This window comes from Coenobita brevimanus, chromosome 101, assembly GCF_032717465.1.
Source record: "Coenobita brevimanus isolate Jiangsu-jjx chromosome 101, ASM3271746v2, whole genome shotgun sequence".
NCBI lineage: Eukaryota > Metazoa > Arthropoda > Malacostraca > Decapoda > Coenobitidae > Coenobita > Coenobita brevimanus.
Window position 1 is genome coordinate 556,105 of NC_137054.1, and position 16,913 is coordinate 573,017.

Below are 16,913 nucleotides of genomic sequence, written 5' to 3' on the forward strand. Positions count from 1 at the left end.
GGATTGTTATTTATGGTCTCCATCTTGGACGCAAAACATCTTGGACAAACCTGTCTTGGATGTGAGGGTACTGTACTATCTTGTGTAATTAATATTGCTATGACAAAAACAGTTTATGTAACACCAGCCATAGACCCAGCTGGTCGTGACATTTAGGTTTTGTTCCTGGTTGTACGTATACGAATGACCTGACAGTGCTTAGCTCAGTAATTGTTGCCATATGTTGACATTTTTCCCAGTAACAAAACTTTTATACTATGGGGGACTTGTGAAGCTGCCTACTGCTAGAGGCCGCCATCGTTAACAGCTTATTTGCCCTGAGTACATATTAAATTACCATGATATTTCTTTGTTGATGTTAGAACCTTTGTGGCAAAATACTATCATACATAGTTGAAGTACTGTATTGAGAAAACTTTGTAGCAAAAATGTAACAGGGGAGAATAATTTGGTCTCATTGTTTTATTTCCCCAAAAACAAAGCCCGATTTTAAAACCTGGTACTTATGTACTTCTTTTCGTCATTTTTAATGAAGCTGTTACAAAGCTGAGTGAATTCTTGCCTCCTGAAATGTTTTGTTTGTGTCAGTCTCTCTTTTGGGGGAAATTTAATGAGGATGTATTAGATTATTCTACATCAGCCATCTGAGCTTAGAGACAGTCCCCATTCCAAGATTTGATATGACTTATTTGAAAGTGGTGGTAGCGCATTTCCTAGGGGGATAAATCATGATCAAATCTTGGAACAGGGACTGTCTCTGAGCTTGGATGGCTGATGTAGAATTTCCGCCAAGAGAGAGACTGACACAAACAAAACAAGTGCGTGGCTAAAACTACAGTATATATCGAACATTTCAGAAGGTAAGATTTAACTCAGCTTTGTAGCAACTTCATAAAAAATGACGGAAAGAAATGTATAAGTGCCAGGTTTTCAAAATTCAGGCTTCGTGTTGGGGGAAATAAAACAACGAGAGCAGTGTATTCTCCTCTGTTATATTATGTTATGAAGCTTTTTCAGTACTTCAGTAGTGTATGATGGTATTTACCACACAGGTTCTAACATCAACAGAAAAAAAATTATTGTAATTGAACACGTTCTCGGGACAGAGAAGCTGTTAACAGTGAGAGACGTCTGGTGGCAGACGATCCCCAGAAGTCCCCCATTGTCATGATCATTTAAACACTTCATAGCCAATGACCATACCACGTTGAGTACACCGCTTCCCGTCCGATCAGCGAAGTTAAGCAACGTTGGGTCTGGTTAGTACTTGGATGGGTGACCGCATGGGAACACCAGATGCTGTTGGCATCCCTACGTGTCAAGTGGGGTTGGTGGAGGATTAGTGCCCCTCCCTGTAAAACAATTAACTCTAAGCCCTTGGCCACCGCGTTTGGGATACATGGGGTCTGGCAATGAATGAAAAATGAGTCACTGCTTTGGTGACAATACAGTAGAATGTATGCAAATTCATTTGTTCATTAGAGAACAGATATTAAAAGTATAAGCTTCTAAAACTGTTACTTCTGCGACAATATTTACCTTAATTATGAGGAGGATGTTAACAGAAACATACTGTTGAGATGTTGTATGCTAATGACTTAGTGTTGACTGCAGAGAATGAAAAGAAGGCAGAGAAAATTTTTAGGATGTGAAGAGAAGGGATGGGGCATAAGAGTTTGAGAGTAAACATGGATAAAACAAAAATGATGATATCTAGGGTTGGTGGTGGCACTTTCAAAGCAGAGGGAGAGTGGTCATCTGCAGTTTGACACTAGGGTGTGGGAAATAACTCCATCTTGTGCAGTACTTGTGATAAATGAGTGCATAAGTATTGGAGGTAGGCTTTTTTTTTTTTTTTTTAACAGAACAGAGGAAGGGAGAAAAAGTGAACAGATGGAGAGAACACTTTAAGGAATTGTTGAACATAGAGGATGGAAGTAATGCGAGTATAAGTGGCTGGGGAATGGCTGGGAGAAGGAGGGAGGTGAGAAGACAGGAAGAAATCAGTAGGATAGAAGTTGTGGAAGCAATGAAGAAAGTTAAATCGAGGAAAGCCCCAGGAATTGGTGGAGTGTGTGGTGAAATGCTGACGCATGGAGGAGAGATAGTAGTAGAATGGATGTGGAAGATGTGCAGGTTGGCCTGGGAGGAAGGTAGAGTCCCGGAGGATTGGAAGTCAGGTATAATTATTCCCTTGTACAAAGGAAAAGGGGAAAAAGAAGTGTGTGGTAATCATAGGGGCATTTGTCTTCTTAGTATAATAGGAAAAGTGTATGGTAGGATACTTATAGACAGAGTTAGAGAAAGAACAGAGAAATTAGTTGGAGAAGAACAGGGAGGCTTTAGGAAGGGAAGAGGTTGTGTAGATCAGATATTCATTCTTAGATCTTTGGTGGAAAAGTTTCTAGAGAAAGGAAAGAAGTTGTATGCGGCTTTCATGGATTTGGAGAAAGCATATGACAGGGTGGATAGACAAGGATTGTGGAAAGTGTTAAGAATATATGGAGTAGATGGGAAGTTGTTGAATGCGGTGAAGAGTATGTACGATGGTGCGAAGGCTGCAGTGCATGTGGATGGTGAACTAAGTGAATTTTTCTCTTTGAAAGTTAGTTTGAAACAGGGATGTGTCATGTCTCCATGGTTGTTCAATCTGTACATGGATGAGGTAATAAAAGAGGTACAAGGTAGGGTAGTGGATGTTGGAGTGGCCCTGGTGAGAGAGGATAGTGTTTGGAAACTCCCTGTACTGTTGTTTGCAGATGATACTGTGTTGTTGAGTGAAGACGAAGGGGAGCTGCAAGGCTTGGTGGATGAGTTTGGGAGAGTGTGTAAGAAACGGAATCTGAAGGTGAATGTAGGGAAGAGTAAAGTGATGGTCTTTGAGAGAGGTGAAGTTAGTGAATGTACAGCAAGGTTGGATGGTGAGGAATTGGAAAATGTGAGTACGTTTAAGTACTTGGGTAGTGTGATGAGTAAGGATGGAGGTTTGGAGGGTGAAGTGCTTGAAAGGGTACAGCAGGGAAGGAAGGTTGCTGGTTCTTTGGAAGCAGTGATAAGAAACAGGGAAGTGAGCATGGAAGTGAAAAAGTTACTACATGACAGTATTGTGATACCAACTCTAACGTAAGGAAGTGAAGCTTGGACATTGTTGGAGGGACACAAGTCGGGAGTGAGAGCAATGGAAATGAGTTATTTAAGAGGAGCCTGTGGAGTCACATGGAGAGACAGGCTGACGAATGAGGATATAAAGGAGCGTTGTGGTGTGGATGTGGATGTGATAGGAAGCGTTAAGAGGAACACACTGAGGTGGTTTGGCCATGTGGAGAGGATGGAGGGTGAAAGACTGACGAAGAGAGTGTATGTGAGTGAGGTGGAGGGGGCAAGAGGGAGGGGGAGGCCGAGGATGAGATGGAGGGATGGGGTGGAGAGGTATATGAGAGAGGGGGGTGTGAGTTGGGACCAGGGCAGTGAAATGGCGGGGGACAGGGCGACTTGGAGGCGATATGTTTGTGGCCACCCCAAACGGGATTGAGGCATCTGGCAATAGATAGATAGATAGATTGATAGGAAGGAAAAACAAATGATTAAAAAAAAGTAATCCATACACCAGATTACTGGTATCCTCTGTTCATATAATATCTGAAACAGTTAGACTTGAACAATTGTGGGTTGAAATTTGGAGGGAAACAACTCTGGGGAAGTGAGTTCCAGAGAGATGCAGTTCAGGGAATGAAAGAATTCTGATAGGCAGAAGTTCTGCAATTTTGCTGAGTGACATTCCAGCCATGAGCGCTACCAGATGCCCATGTAGCACGAGGGAAGGCATGGAGAGGTGGCACCATGGACACAACTTCGTCTGAGCATTCGCCAAAAAATATCTGTAAAATAATGCAAGAGAGGCAACATTCCTTCTTAATTGCAGGGGAGGTAGTTTATATGTAATGGCAGGGTTGTTAATGATTCTAACAGCTTTGTTCTGAATTTTGTCTAGTTGTCTTAATGCAACCTCTCCACAACCATTCCACAAGGGTGAGCAGTATTCAAGCTGAGAGCACACATGACTCTTATAAATTATAGCTAACTGCTTATCAGCGAAGAAGTTAGGAACTCTGTACAATAATCCAAGTTTCTTTGAGGCGGTTTTAGCAAGTGATCTGACATGAGAGGTCCAGCTGAGGGCACTGTTAAGTGAGATGCCAAGAATTTCAATACTTTTGGAGATGGGAATATTAGTAGCACTGAAGGTAATGTACGAATCCAGCAATATCTGTCTATTAGTCTGTCTATCTATCTATCTATTGCCAGACGCCTCAATCCCGTTTGGTTTGGCCACAAACAAATCGCCTCCAAGTCGCCCTGTCCCCCGCCATTTCACTGCCCTGGTCCCAACTCACACCCCCCTCTCATATACCTCTCCACCCCATCCCTCCATCTCATCCTCAGCCTCCCCCTCCCTCTTCCCCCCTCCACCTCACTCACATACACTCTCTTCGTCAGTCTTTCACCCTCCATCCTCTCCACATGGCCAAACCACCTCAGTGTGTTCCTCATAACGCTTCCTATCACATCCACATCAACACCACAACGTTCCTTTATATCCTCATTCGTCAGCCTGTCTCTCCATGTGACTCCACAGGCTCCTCTTAAATAACTCATTTCCACTGCTCTCACTCTTGACTTGTGTCCTTCCAACAACGTCCAAGCTTCACTTCCGTATGTTAGAGTTGGTATCACAATACTGTCATGTAGTAACTTTTTCACTTCCATGCTCACTTCCCTGTTTCTTATCACTGCTTTCAAAGAACCAGCAACCTTTCTTCCCTGCTGCACCCTTTCAAGGACTTCACCCTCCAAACCTTCATCCTTACTCATCACACTACCCAAGTACTTAAACGTACAGTACTCACATTTTCCAATTCCTCACTATCGAACCTCGCTTTACATTCACTGACTTCACCTCTCTCAAAGACCATCACTTTATTCTTCCCTACATTCACCTTTAGATTCCGTTTCTTACACACTCTCTCAAACTCATCCACCAAGCCTTGCAGCTCCCCTTCATCTTCATTCAACAACACAGTATCATCTGCAAACAACAGTACAGGGAGTTTCCAAACACTATCCTCTCTCACCAGGGCCACTCCAACATCCACTACCCTACCTTGTACCTCTTTTTTTACCACATCCATGTACAGATTGAACAACCATGGAGACATGACACATCCCTGTTTCAAACCAACTTTCAAAGAGAAAAATTCACTTAGTTCACCATCCACACGCACTGCAGCCTTCACACCATCGTACATACTCTTCACAGCATTCAACAACTTCCCATCTACTCCATATATTCTTAACACTTTCCACAATCCTTGTCTATCCACCCTGTCATATGCTTTCTCCAAATCCATGAAAGCCGCATACAACTTCTTTCCCTTCTCTAGAAACTTTTCCACTAAAGATCCAAGAATGAATATCTGATCTACACAATCTCTTCCCTTCCTAAAGCCTCCCTGTTCTTCTCCAACTAATTTCTCTGTTCTTTCTCTAACTCTGTCAACAAGTATCCTACCATACACTTTTCCTATTATACTAAGAAGACAAATGCCCCTATGATTACCACACACTTCTTTTTCCCCTTTTCCTTTGTTCAAGGGAATAATTATACCTGACTTCCAATCCTCCGGGACTCTACCTTCCTCCCAGGCCAATCTGCACATCTTCCACATCCATTTTACTACTATCTCTCCTCCATGCTTCAGCATTTCACCACACACTCCATCAATTCCTGGGGCTTTCCCCGATTTAACTTTCTTCATTGCTTCCACAACTTCTATCCTACTGATTTCTTCCTGTCTTCTCACCTCCCTCCTTCTCCCAGCCATTCCCCAGCCACTTATACTCGCATTACTTCCATCCTCTACATTCAACAATTCCTTAAAGTGTTCTCCCCATCTGCTCACTTTTTCTCCCTTCTCCACTAGTAATCTACCATTTTTATCTTTCACTCCCCTGCTAACTTCACTTCCACCCTGTCTTACTCTTTTCACCTCTCTCCAGAACATTTTCTTACAGTCCCTCCACTTTACACTCAAATTCCTTCCAAATTCCTCATCCACTCTCTTCTTACTCTCTCTTACTAATCTTTTCACCTCTCTCTTTCTTTCTACATATAACTCTCTCTTGCGCCTCTCAGCTTCTTCCATGCCCCTATTTCTCATCCATTCATTGTATGCTTTCTTCTTTTGTGCCACAGCCTGTTTCACCTCTTCAGTCCACCACGCTGTTCCTTGCACCCCCCTCCTCCTTCTCTTCCTTCCACACACTACATCACATGCTGCACATATTTCTTCTGTAAATATCCTACACACACCTTCCACATCTCCCATCTGCTCCAATTCATATTTGCCCAATCGTTCCTCCACTTCTCTCTTATACTCTGCCTTTTTCTCATCGTCTTGTAACCTTTCCACTCTCCTTGCAACTACTCCTTCCTCTCGTCTTTCCCTTATTCTATTCCTCCATCTTACTTGAATTTTAATTCTGGCCACCACCAAGTAGTGGTCAGAAAGTCCACTCCCCCAACCTCTATAAACTCTTGCATCCATTACTAGCATTAAAAGGGACAAGGTTGTTTTGTCCCCATTCACTGATTGTAGATAGATCTTGATTTATGGAGATGGTTGTACTGAGTTGAGAGGTGGAGGTATTAGACTTTGTAAATGGATGTCTGAATGTGAATGAACTATGTAGTGTTGAGTCGTCTGCATGTGAGTGAAAGGGACTGTGGGTGACAGATAAGAGATAATTAATATGAACCAGAAATAGGGTTGGCGCCAGAACTGATCCCTGCGGCACGCAGGCGTTAATTGAGTGGAAATTGGAATATACATCATCTACTTTTACTCTTATTTTCCTCTCACTAAGATATGAAGAAATCAAAGGAACAAAAGATGTTAGTCCATAGCTGCCAAATAATGCTGATTTGGTGTGTGTTTGTTTGTGGTGTGTTGCAGAGAGCATGTACAGATTGACAGATGAGAAAGGACTGAGCTTGCTGGAGAGTTGAGTGTGTGGAGTTTTTTTATGTGGGGAACATGTTATGCATTGTGCCGGAGATGGGGTCCAAGCCAGCTCTGTGGCTAAACTAAAGAGTGGTTGAAGGAGGTTCAGGGAGCTGTTGCCACTCCTAACATTGAGAGGTCTCTCCCACTGTGCAAAAGGAACCATGTATGCAGCATGTGTTAGAAGTATAATGCAGTACAGTAGTGAGAACTGGGCAGAAAAGAAAGCATATTCGTAGGCTCAAGCGAAATAGAGTCCAGAAGTACATCCCACAGCACAAAGAAGCAGAAGAGAAAATAAAGAAATGGTTTAATACAGAATGTAAAAAATGAAAAGAAAAAAGGCATTTGTTGTGGAATAGGTACAGAAGACACAATAGTGAAAGGGCATATAACAACTATGAACAGGCAAGAAACGATTATACACTCAACCCCTTGCTATCGCGCCTAATTGGTCACAGCAAACGCATGTGATAGCTGAATACGCGATAGCTGAACTGAACAATCAATGGGAAAATTTCTAATTGGTTTTTCGGTGGCCCATTTTTCTAACTTTTAACCACTTTATGCCTGCGATTTCCTGCCAATCTCTCCTCCAACATGAAATAAAGCATTATTATATTAATAATAACAGTATAATGAATAAATAAACAACATAAAAGGCCATCAAACTTTTATAAGGCTTAAGGCTTGGGTGGTTTGATGGGTTCCGAGGCTTGGGAGTGACTTAATTGCCGCCAGATCTCTTTAGCTGTCTCCATGATTTCTTAGTGTCCACAGCTAAAGGGGGTATCACACGGTACATTGTATCAGGAACGGCCGAGGAAGATTTAAGTGGAACAAAACTTGCACGCTATCACACACGTTCCTCATACTGTTGCCAGAGCCCCGTCTCAGTTGTAAACATGTGATTACTTTATCGACATCACAGTTTTCTCCTCATAGGAAATATTAACTCTTTATAAGGGTTTCAGAACAATTAATATTTATTCTAAAATACAGTATTAATAAGTACAGTATTCAGTGTTAAGCTAAATTTCAATGCTGTAGTACAATATATTCTTTCGAGTCGAATGGGTTTTGTTCACACTGTTTTGCCCGTCATATTCTCGGCAGGAATCCGTGCATTCCAAATGCCCGTAGTATCGTCGGCAATTTTACCACGTTACCGTTCCGATTAACCATCGTATTCTCGGCAAACCTCGTATGAAGTGCCGTGTGAATAAGTTTCGCTTAGCCTGTCTTCAAACTCGACGCATGATAGCGGTCTTGGGGTGCGTGATAGCATGTATGGTTGTGCATTTGATGTGTGCGTGATAGCAGATAAACGTGATAGCTGAACGCGCGTAGCAGGGGGTTGAGTGTACAAGAATATGGAGGAAAGCCCAAAAACCATTTGAGGAGGATATCATAAATAAAAGTAGTGATCAACCGAAGCTATTTTACAGTTACATCCGAAGCAAAACCAAAGTAAAACATAAAATACAATCCATCACAGATTAGGGGATCACCTACACACAAGAGAAGGATATTTGTGAAGCACTAATAAGAATTTCCAATCAGTTTTTACAGAAGAAAATAATTTTGAGAGGGATTATATAGAACATGCATGCCCACACATGCTACCAAATATACAAATATCAGAGATAGAAATATAGGAGCTAAGTAAATTAGATAAAGGAAAAGCAAATGGTCCTGATGAAATTTCATGTTGGGTGCTACATGAATGTGCAGGAGAGTTAAGTAAACCATTATTTTTAATTTTCAAGGAATCCTTGGGACAAGGTAAACTACCTGATATTTGGAAGAAAGCAACCATTGTTCCTTATTCAAGAAAGGGAATAGACAAAATCCACTCAACTACCGACCAGTATCACTAACCAGTGTTGTAAGCAAGGTATTAGAAAAGCTGATAAGAAAAGTTTGGGTAAATCATCTAGAAGAACACAGTATGAAAACAGAAAGACAGTTTGGTTTCAGAAAAGGAAAATCATGTGTTACTAATTTGTTGAGCTACTCAGATAGAGTAACAGAAACATTACAGAACAGAGAAGGATGGGTGGACAGTATCTATTTAGATTTCAAGAAAGCATATGACAGAGTACCGCACCAAAGACTTTTACGGAAACTGTACCATCAAGGAGGAATCCAAGGCAAACTGTATTGTTGGATGCAAGATTTTCTCAAAAAAAGGGAGATGAGAACAGTACTAAGGGGAAGTTACTCATCATGGAGAGAAGTGACTCGCGGAGTTCCACAGGGCTCAGTGCTGGCATGAATTATGTTTTTAGTGTATATAAATGATATAGACAGTAACATTGGAAATGAAAGCTATCTAAATATGTTTGCTGATGATGCAAAAATACCAAGGAGGATTACTAACACAGGCTCATGTAAAGAACTACAAGAAGAATTAAATAGACTTCATGAGTGGAGAATACATGGCAAATGGAATTCAGTGTGGACAAGTGTCATGTAATCAAGTTTGGTAAAAGTGGAAGTTACTCATCATGGAGAGAAGTGACTCGCGGAGTTCCACAGGGCTCAGTGCTGGCATGAATTATGTTTTTAGTGTATATAAATGATATAGACAGTAACATTGGAAATGAAAGCTATCTAAATATGTTTGCTGATGATGCAAAAATACCAAGGAGGATTACTAACACAGGCTCATGTAAAGAACTACAAGAAGAATTAAATAGACTTCATGAGTGGAGAATACATGGCAAATGGAATTCAGTGTGGACAAGTGTCATGTAATCAAGTTTGGTAAAAGTGGAAAAAGACCTGATTGGGATTATAAGTTAGGAAGCAAAACTCTGCACACATCAGAAAAAGAGTCGGACCTAGGTTTGATTATTAATCTCCAGCTGACCACATCAGTGAGAAGGTATGGAACATGTATACACTGCTTGCAAATATGAGAATGGCATTCACATGCATAAATGAAGACATGCTAAGAAAGATAATAACATCATTCATCAGACCAACCCTAGAGTATGCGTCAGTAGTCTGGAGTCCTCATCTCAAAAAACACATAGATAAGATTGAAAAAGTTCAAAGGGCCGCAACAAGATGGGTACCAAGCCAAAGGGACCTATGCTACGAAGAAGGACTAGAAAAACTGAATCTACCTACACTACAGGAGAGAAGGAAAAGAGGAGATATGATTATGCTATACAAATGCATATCAGGGAAGGAGAAAGTAGACATAAATGATTACATAACCTATGGGGATACATCAGCAAGAGGACACTGGGAGAAAATGCATAAAAAGAGAGGCGATAAAGACGTAAGGAAATTTAGTGTCCCAAATAGGGCAATTGATCAATGGAATGCACTACTGAATGAAATAGTATGTGCCAAAACAATTCATAAATTCAAGGATATGTACAATAAAAATGGTTTAAGACCTAGGACAGTACAAGCTTGACTCATTCCTGTAAAGATACAGTTAGGTAAGAACAGTTACTTAAGAACAGAATGACGATGAATATGTGGATGTGTAGTGGGTCCTTGAACATGAGGCTTGGGGGTGGAGGGGAGGGTTACGATCAAATGAAGAGTTGAAAGTAAGGATGGAACATGAATGTATGGGTGTTGTGATGAGGAGGGATAGACTGAGATGGTTTGTGCAAGTTGAGAGGATGTATGATGTCGAGTGGGTGCAGAAGGTGAGAGGTGTGAAGGCTGAAGGTAGGGTTACAAGAGGCAGACCAGAAAAGATCTTGGATGAGGTTGTGGAATATTGCCTCGGGAATAAGGGAGTGATGAGAGAGACTACCAGAGATTGAGAAGCGTGGAGAGCCACCATTAGGTAACCAAGGCCGACGAATGCAAATGTTGCGGCATTCATATGTGATATGATACGATATGATGAGTCCAACGAGTGTTATTGTATACCTACATAAGGGGAAGGTTGATGCCCTGGAAACAGAAAGTTATCAGGGCACAAAACTTTTGGACCAGATAATGCAAGTAATTAAGACAGCCCTGGAAGGCATGATAAGGAAACAGTTGAATACTGATGAGATGCAGTTTGGGTTTATGCGAGGCATAGGGGCCACTGATGCAATATCTGTTGTCCAGCAGCTTCGGAAAAAATATACAGGAAGAATGAGGGAGCTGTATATTGCTTTTGTTGATTTGGAGAAGGCTTGTCACAGAGTTCCTAGGGAGGTGATGAGGTGGACAGTGAGAAAGCTGAGGATCGAGAAATTTCATTTCGTTTCGTTTTTAAAGGCTCCAACATGCTTGCATGTGTCGGCCTTGGTCACCTAATGGCGGCTCTCTACGCTGCACAATCCATTGCAGCCTCCCTGTTCAGTCCCTTAACCCTAAGGTCACACTTAATGACCTCGTCCCATGTCTTTCTCGGTCTACCCCTCATAACCCCACCCCAATATTAACACTTCTCACCTTCCTCACCCAATTATCATCCTCCATCCTCTCCACATGTCCAAGCCACCTCAATCTACCTCTCCTCATCACAACACCAATACACTCCAGTCCCATCCTACCTTTCAATTCTTCCATTGTAAATCCAGCCCCTCCAGGCCTTGGATGCAGGGACGCATTGCACATCCACCTAATCATTGTCATTTCTGTATGTCTGAGCTGGCGAATATCTTCCTCCTTCACTGCCCAGGTCTCACTGCCATACAGCATTACACTCCTAACACATGCTGCATACAAAGACCCCTTAGCATGTAGGGAGAGCCCTCTCAATGTCAGGAGAGGCAAGAGCTCCCTGAACTTCTTCCAACCACTTCTCACCCTAGCCACAGAGCTAGCTCCAGCCCCACCTCCAGCACACAACATGTCTCCCAAATAACAAAACTCTTCCACACACTCAAGAGATTCACCAGCAAGTTCAATCCTTTCACGTCTGACAATCTCCACCTGCTCACCCCGGCACGCCGTACACATAAAATGAGCATTATCTCGCAGTCTACCTCTGATACCACTACATCTCTTATGCACCCATTTATCACACACACTGCACAAGATGGAATTACTTCCCACCCCCTTGTGGCAAACTACACATGGCCACTCTCCCTCATCTTTGACAGTACCGCCACTAACCCTAGATATCATCACTTTTGTTTTATCTGCATTTACCCTTAAACCCTTTTGCCCCATACCATCTCTCCACTTCCTAAACCTTTCCTTCACCTTCCTTTCATTCTCTGCAATCAACACCAAATCATCAGCATACAACAACTCCCACGGGAGTCCGTTTCTAAAGTCACATGAAAGGGCTTCAAGTACCATGATAAACAACATGGGACTCAAGACTGACCCCTGATGCACACCAACATTCATGGAAAACCCATCACTGAAATCTCCATTCACTCTCACCTGGGTGTGAGCACCCACATACATGGCCATAACCACCCTAACCAGCCACTCCTCCAAGCCAAGCTTTCTCATTGCCCACTTCACCACCTCTCAAGGGACTCTGTCAAAGGCCTTTTCCAAATCAACAAAAACAAAATAAAGATCCCTTCTCCTACCAATATATTTTTCCTGAAGCTGTCGAACAATGAATATGGCATCAGTGGTCCCCCTACCTGGCATAAACCCAAACTGCATCTCATCAATATTCACTCTTTCTCTAATCATACCTGCTAAAACTCTCTCCATTACCTTCATTATCTGATCTAAAAGCTTTATACCTCTATAATTTCCTCTTTCCAGGGCATCACCCTTCCCTTTATACACATTTACAATTACACTCTTCAGCCAATCATCTGGGACAACACACTCATAAATAATCCTATTTATCAGATCAGTGACTAAACTCACCCCTATATCGCCTGAGGCCTTCAACATTTCATCAGTCAACTCAGACACACCTGCTGCCTTCCCCACCCTCATCCTGCCTATTGCCTCACTCACAGTAGCAGTATCAATCAAAGGCCAAGGGCCAGACACTGGATTTGCTGGCTCCAAACCTTCCCTGTCCCAGTCAAACTCCTCATTCAACAACCGGTTATAATGCTGTCTCCATGCATCTTTAATATCCTCACCGTTCGCCACTACTCTTCCCCCATCATTCTTCACACACTGCTCACCTATGATATCCCAATTATCCCTCTTCACCTGACCTGCCACCCTAAATATATTTTTCCTTTCCCCATGATTTAAGTTATCAAGTAATTGTCTCTGTGACTCAGACTTTTCCCTGTATACCTCTCTTCTAGCCCTACGCTTGGCAGCCAAATATTCCTCTTTGCTACCACCCTTCTTCCATTCCCAGAAAAGCCTTCTTTTCTCCTTAATTGCAGCTTCTACACACTCATCCCACCACCAAGTTACTGTATGTCTTGGTGGTCCTCTTGTCCAGCTGCATGTTACATCAGTAACTCTCAAGAAATTGTTCTTGAGGGCTCTGTACTGTTCATTAACACCTCTGTCTACAGCTCCCTGTTCAGCCACCACTCTCCTCAACTTGCTATAGAAGGCATCCCTTACTACTTGGTTTTTCAGCTTCCATATTTTCCTCCTAGGTACATAAGTCCTCTTTTTCATCACTTGTTCTTTAAGCACCATATCACAAATCAAAATGGATCTGTACTTTCTTTTTGTTGATTTGGAGAAGGCCTTTGACAGAGTCCCTAGGGAGGTGGTGAAGTGGGCAGTGAGAAAGCTTGAGATCAAGGAGTGGCTGGTTAGAGTGGTTATGGGTATTTATGTGGGTGTTTGCACCCAGGTGAGAGTGAATGAAGGTTTGAGTGATGAGTTTTCCATTAATGTAGGCGTGCATCAGGAGTCACTCTTGAGCACCCTGTTTATCATGCTGCTTGAAGCCCTCTGACATGACTTCAGAAATGAACTCCCATGGGAGATGCTGTATGCCAGTGATTTGGTGTTGATTGCTGAGAATGACAGGGAGGTGGCAGAAAGATTTAGAAAGTGGAGAGATGGTGTGGGGCACAAGGGCTTGAGATTAAATGGAGGTAAAACAAAGGTAATGATATCTAGGGTTGGTGGCAGTACTGTCAAAGAAGAGGGAGACAGGCCATGTGCAATTTGCCACAAGGACGTGGAAAGTAATTCCATCTCATGCAGTGTTTGTGATAAGTGGGTGCATGAGAGATGTAGTGGTATTAGAGGTAGACTGTGAGATAGTGCTGATTTCTCGTGTGCAGTGTGTCGGGGAGAGCATGTGGAGATTGTTAGGCATGAAAGGATTGATCTTGCTAGTGAGTCTGTTGAGTGTGAGGAAGAGTTTTATTACTTGGGAGACACATTATGTGCTGGAGGATGGGCTAGAGCTAGCTCTGTGGCTAAAGGGAGCGGTGTTTGAAAGTTCAGGGAGCTGTTGCCTCTCCTGACATTGAGAGGGCACTCTCTCCATGCTAAGGGATTTTTATATGAGGCATATGTTAGGAGTGTAATGCTGTATGGTAGTAAGAGCTGGGCTGAAAAGGAAGGATTGATAATAATTAAGTGGATGTGCAGTGCTTCCTTGAATGCTAGGACTGAGGGGGTTAGGTTTACAATGGAGGAGTTGAGAAGTAGAATGGGACTGGAGTGTATTGATGTCATGATGAGGAATGGTAGAATGAGATGGTCTGGGCATGTGGAGAGGATGGGAGATGACAGTTGGGTGCAGAAAGTGAGAAGTGTTAATATTAGGGGTAGGGTTGCAAGAGGCAGACTGAAAAAAAACCTAGCATGAGGTCATTGAGTGTGACCTCAGGGATAAGGAACTGAATAGGGAGGCTGCCAGAAACTGAGCAGCATGGAGAGCCACCATTAGGTGACCAAGGCTGCTGCATTCAAGCATGTTGGAGCCTTCATAAATGAATTGAAATGAAACGAAATGTTTCCCTGATAAGATGCAAGAAAAATTCCTGGAGTTGGTAAAAGACTCTCTTGCAAAAGATGCATTTGAAGCTTGACCAAGTTCTGGTCTGCAGTGAGGGAGTTACAACCTACTGTAGCAGATGTTGCTGTGAGGTCTTTGCTAATGACATTCTCTGGTACTTACTACTTACCTATGTGAGGAAGGATATTCACTGCTGTTGAACATGAATTCTAACACTGAGCACGGCTTAATGTGGAGCATGACCTTCGAGCAGGCCTGTTTATTACTGCTCCTCGAATTGAGAAACTTGTTTGCCCAAAACAGGCACAGCCTTCACAGTGAAGTGCAGTACATGTTTTATGTATATTTCATGTAATAAGGCATGTATGTTGTTGATGTGTATGTATGTATGTGTGTAATAGGGCATGTACTTTGCTAATGTGTATTTATGTATGTTTGCATTTAATAAAGCATGTACACTTCTGATGTGACATATGTATGTTTGGTTGAAGTATAATACTGTACAGTTTCACTTTCCCATGTTGTAGTATCATTGTACTGTACATTCATTATGATGTCAGTACTTATCTCCTTAATACAGTAATTACAGTTTCCACTGTTTGTTATTATCGATTTTAGTACCACTGTGCAGTATAGTGAATTAGTCTTAATATATTAGCTTTCTATATTCAGTGTCAGATTAACCCCTACACCGCGGGCTTGTTTACCAATGATTTGCGTGTGCCGCGGGGTTATTTGGGCTCCGACAGACTCTCAAAAAATATTTGCCAAAAATCAGTTATTAGTCCTAGAATAATAAAATTACATATGCTTATGGCACATACCTTCAGCTTTCTCCTGGAATGATTGTTGAGTCTTCGTCAGTTACCGTAGGACTTGTGGAGACCTCTGAAGTAGGGTAACGAAGTCTCTACTTTACACTTCCCGACAACCCGTAATATGATTACCACAGCCAGATACAAACACTATAAACACTATTCTACAATTTTCAAGTAGTTTGGGATCCATACTAAAAAAAAAAAAACACTGTGAAAGCAATGGAAATTACGAGCGCGTCTGATCGTCGCACTGGCACTAGTTCGCTCTTGGTACTCTGTCATTTATTATTCATAAAACCCCTCACACTTTATATTTCTATTACTATATAACACTTATATATATCTACAGTCTTTATTCATAAGTTTCCTTCAGTAGTATTAGTTTATTGTCACTGTAGGGATTCAATTTCTTTCAGTAAAATACGTAGCATTCACTTTCTCGTCCTGTATACTGGCATTGAGAGTGAATGTCACTTTCATCTTCACTCTCATAACTCATAGCATTCAGACATGCTAGAGTGAAACTTTCACTTTCATTACTCCTAGGGTATATTCTCGTATTCTTATAATACTACTCATTTACATTTCTATTTACGTTCTTTATTTTATTTACGTTATTTACATTTCTATTTTATTTACACTGTGTTGTGCACTGTCACTTGAAGTAACTTATAAAACTATTTTCCATTCTTCACGTATATTTACATTCATTACTTTCACTTGCTGTTTACACATTATTTACACATTATTTACAATTCCACTTGCACTGTTTTACTCAATAGAAAGATCGTAGTCACTCTTTTATCAATTGTCAGCCCTTTACCTCTTTCCACACGAGGTTTAGTAGGGGGTAAAGGTCACAGGGCCATTTGCATGGGGGTGAAAAAAGGCCTTGAAGTCAGCAAGAAGAAACATACGTACTCTCGTTTCGGAAGTTGAGAGTAACCTGATAACGGAGGGCCAGCTGGAGGCCTGCTAAGGGGTTATTCAGAGTTACCAATATTACTTCTTGAAACAGCTAAGTCTAGCACTGATATGATTGGCAGGAAATCTAGACAATACATTATAAATTTGGTAGTTCCAGGTGAATGTAAATATCACTTAGGCTTCTCCCTTCCCTCCTTACATGTATATTTATTTCGAAAATAGATTAGAGGCCTACTTGGGAGATATATATTCAGAGCTACCAATGTTAGA

General features: G+C 41.8%; 1 protein-coding gene and 1 non-coding gene across 2 annotated transcripts in view; both read left to right on the forward strand.

Annotated features, from left to right (window-relative positions):
• LOC145414872 (mannose-6-phosphate isomerase-like) overlaps window positions 1–16,913 on the forward strand; it is a 114,891-nt gene that overhangs the window by 64,967 nt on the left and 33,011 nt on the right. The window lies entirely within an intron of this gene.
• On the forward strand, window positions 1,190–1,308 carry LOC145415257 (5S ribosomal RNA). The gene has a single exon (XR_013900035.1). It is a non-coding gene; the product is annotated as a 5S ribosomal RNA (ribosomal RNA).